Raw genomic sequence first — 3,665 nt, 5'->3', positions numbered from 1 at the left:
GCTAATGTTCTTATGCTTGCCTCTCGCTATCTGGTTATCTCTAGTGCAACCTGCCCTTGCTGTTTCTGACTGGAGCCTGTCCTCCTATGATCCTGATTATGTCAGAACTCCTCAGAGTCTAGTTGTCTCTGAGATCCTGTGATTCTGGGATCCTGTGACCCTTTGATCCTGTGGTCCTGAGATCCTGAGATTATAGGTGTGTCAGAGGTTCTGGGAGTCAAGTTCTCTCTGGGCTCCCGAGATCCTTGTGTGACCAAGCTTCTGAGATCCTATGATCCTGGGTGTGTTAGAGCACCTGGGAGTCGAGCTTCTGGATTTTGTGGGATTAGGCGTGGAGCTAGCGCCCAAGGTCTTCTCAGGGCTGTTAGTACTATATAAAATTTGAAACTGTCATTTAAAAAAATCGCTTTATTTGGATTAGAGAGATTGTAAAAACTGAACACAATGAATAGAAAGTAATTTTAGTAACTCATATTCATAAACAAAATTTGTTAATAGAAATTTAATGTTATTTGCTACAACACATACACATTTCAAAATGTTCTATAGCTAAAATTAAGAGAACTTTCACATGGAAATTTCTCTTTCTTTTTCTTCTGTCTATTGTGTTGTTTGTTTTGGAGACAGGGTCATGTTTACATCAGTCTCCCTTGGGCATTCCTTGTTACTTAACTACTTTGGATCTGAGGATTGTAGCATGATTATCCTGTACTTTCTGATTAATATCTACTTATAAGTGCGTATATATCATGTGTGTCTTTCTAGGTCCAAGTTACCTCATTCAGCATAATATTTTCTAGTTGCATCCATTCACCTGAAAATTGATGATGTACTTGTTTTTAATATCTGAGTAGTATTAAACTGTTAATGTATCATATTTTCTTTATCCATTCTTTGGTTGTGGGATATTTGGTTTGTTTCCAGTTTCTGGCTATTATGAATAAAACTGCTGTGAGATATAAATATCAACAGAGGAAACCTAGTATGAATATAAATGTAAATACCAGAATTGTTTATTATATTTGTGTTTAGTAGCTACATAGTACACAATTTTGTCATAATAACTTCTCCTTTCTATACTGAACTTTTCTAATATACTACTTTTATTATTTTTTAAACATTTCCTGATTTCTTTTTTTTTTTAATTTTTTACTGATAAGGCCACTTAATCCTCTTAGGACATTTCCCTGTACTCCTAGTCTGTCTACATTTTCTTTACAGTGGCAACCATGTCTGAGGTGTGCTTTCATGTAGGTCATCATAATATAAAAAGAAGGCTTTTCCCAGTATGTTTCAGGATAGCATGAGTTTTTTTTTTCTGAAGATCAAAGTAAAAGTTAACTTTTATTGAAGCACCAGCCAGATAGTTACAGTAGGTACTGAGGTACTCTTAAAAGAAAAGTCAGAATTAATAAAACTCAGGCAAGAGTTCTAAAAAACATACAGTCTATCCAACAATTTCTTTAAAATCTCTTCTTTTATTCTGTGAGATGATTTGGTTTCAGAGCTGAACTTTACTTAAGTTCACTTAAGGTAGAACTAAACTAATGTTAGCTTTACTGGGGCTGTAGAAATGTTAATGGGAAATAGAAGGTAAAGTAAATGCAAGTATAAAATGGAAAAATGTTGCTTTTAATAAATTTATACATAAATTTTTGTAACTTATCAATATAGACTTAAGAAAGTCTCATCTTTGTTTAGCACATATTGTACAGTTATGTTGGTGAGACTTTGTGTGCAGCTTCTGATGTTACTTGGGACAAAAATACAAGGCAAATTCCTTGATCCTCTGACTCTAACAATCTTCCACTACCTTTTCTGCAATGTTCCCTAAGACTTAGGTACATGAAAGTGTTGTAGATGTATCCATTGTACCTGGCTACACAACTCTATATTCTGATTGGTTGTGATTTTATGTACTTATCTCAGTCTGTTGCAATAAACAGTAAGTAATTCTTGGTAAGGGTTGAAGACCACAGTTAAATGTGAGTAGAGGAACAACTATTATAGATTCTTTTAAAGAATTATGTTTTTTGGTAATTTAGTGGATGTCAATTGATTCTTCTATAATAAACACGACTTCACTAATACTGAGTAGTTAAATAGAATACTAGTACTAAACATATTCTTTCTCTTCATAAGCAGGTGGCAAGTCCAATTAGAGTAGTGTTGGTTCCCACCAAGGTATGTGTGCCATTAATACACCCTTAGGGTTATCATATGTTAATCATTGATGTGGTCCCTAGTAAACTGGATGGAGAAAAGTACATGATGCCTCTACCCTACACAAAGAATTATAGGCTTCTGAGAAAACCTAGGAAAGAGATAGGTGGCTTTTTCCAGGGAAGGGTATACCAACAGTAACCCTGAAAGCATTTAGATAGACAGCATTCTATGGATTAAACAAGATTATATTCACAAATCAGTCAATCATGATTAATGAAAAAAGAGACAGTGAATTTGAAGAGGAGCTAGAAAAATATGGGAGGGTATGGAGGGCAAAAAGGGAAGGGAGACACATTGTAGTAAAATTATAAATATAAAAACTAAATTTAATTTAAAACTATCATTTTTTAATTTACTTTTTCTTGATTTTTTATTGGATATTTTATTTATATTTCAGATGTGATCCCCTTTCACCATTTCCTTCCCACTCAGGAACCCCCTATCACATCCCCCCTACTCCTGCTTCTATGAGGATGTGCCCCCACCCTCCCACCCACTCCCAACTCCACTTGAATTTCCCCACACTAGGTGTCCAGCCTTCACTAGACTAAGGACTTCATCTCCCACCTATGCCTGACAAGGTCATCCTCCTCTACATATGCAGCTGGAACCATGGGTCTCTCCCTATGGGCTCTCAGGCTGGTGGTTTAGACCCTGGGAGCTCTGGTTGTTTGGTATTGTTGCTCTCCCCATGGGGCTACAACCTATTTCAGCTCCTTCAGTCTTCTCTCTAACTTCTACATTGGGAACCACATGATCAGTTCAATGGTTAGCTGTGAGACTCCTCACCTGTATATGTCATTCTCTGACAGACCTCTAAGGAGACAATTACATCAGCCATTTCTATCCAGTCCTCTACCAGAAACCAAGCTATCCTTTTCACAGTCCCACACTGTATCCCATTTTTAATAGGGTTATTTGGTTGTCTGGAGTCTAATTTCTTGAGTTCTTTGTATATTTGGATAATAGCCTTCTATCGGATGTGAGATAGATAAAGATCTTTTCCTAATCTGTTGGTTGTCATTTTGTCCTATTGACAGTGTTCTTTGCCTTACAAAAACTTTCAACTTTATGAGGTCCCATTTCTGAATTCCTTATCTTAGAATATTAGCCCAGAAGCTCAGAATACCCAAGATGAAACTTATAAACCACATGAAGCTCATGAAGAGGGAAAATCAAAGTGTGGGTGCTTCAATGTTTCTTTGAAGGAATAACAAAATATTCATGGGAGCAAATATAGAGACAAAGTGTGTGACAGAAAGTGAAGGAGGGGCTGTCTTGAGACTGCCCACCTCATGTATCCAGCCCATGTGCAGTCACCAAAGGCAGATGTGGATGTGAATGCCAGGACGTGCATGCTGATAGGAGCCTGATATAGCTGTCTCCTTAAAGGTCTGCCAGAGCCTGACATATACAGAGATGGATGCTCACAGGTAACC

The sequence above is a fragment of the Grammomys surdaster genome, unplaced genomic scaffold, assembly GCF_004785775.1.
Source record: "Grammomys surdaster isolate TR1022 unplaced genomic scaffold, NIH_TR_1.0 126189, whole genome shotgun sequence".
Classification (NCBI taxonomy): Eukaryota; Metazoa; Chordata; class Mammalia; order Rodentia; family Muridae; genus Grammomys; species Grammomys surdaster.
Note: the sequence above shows the minus strand (reverse complement) of the source record.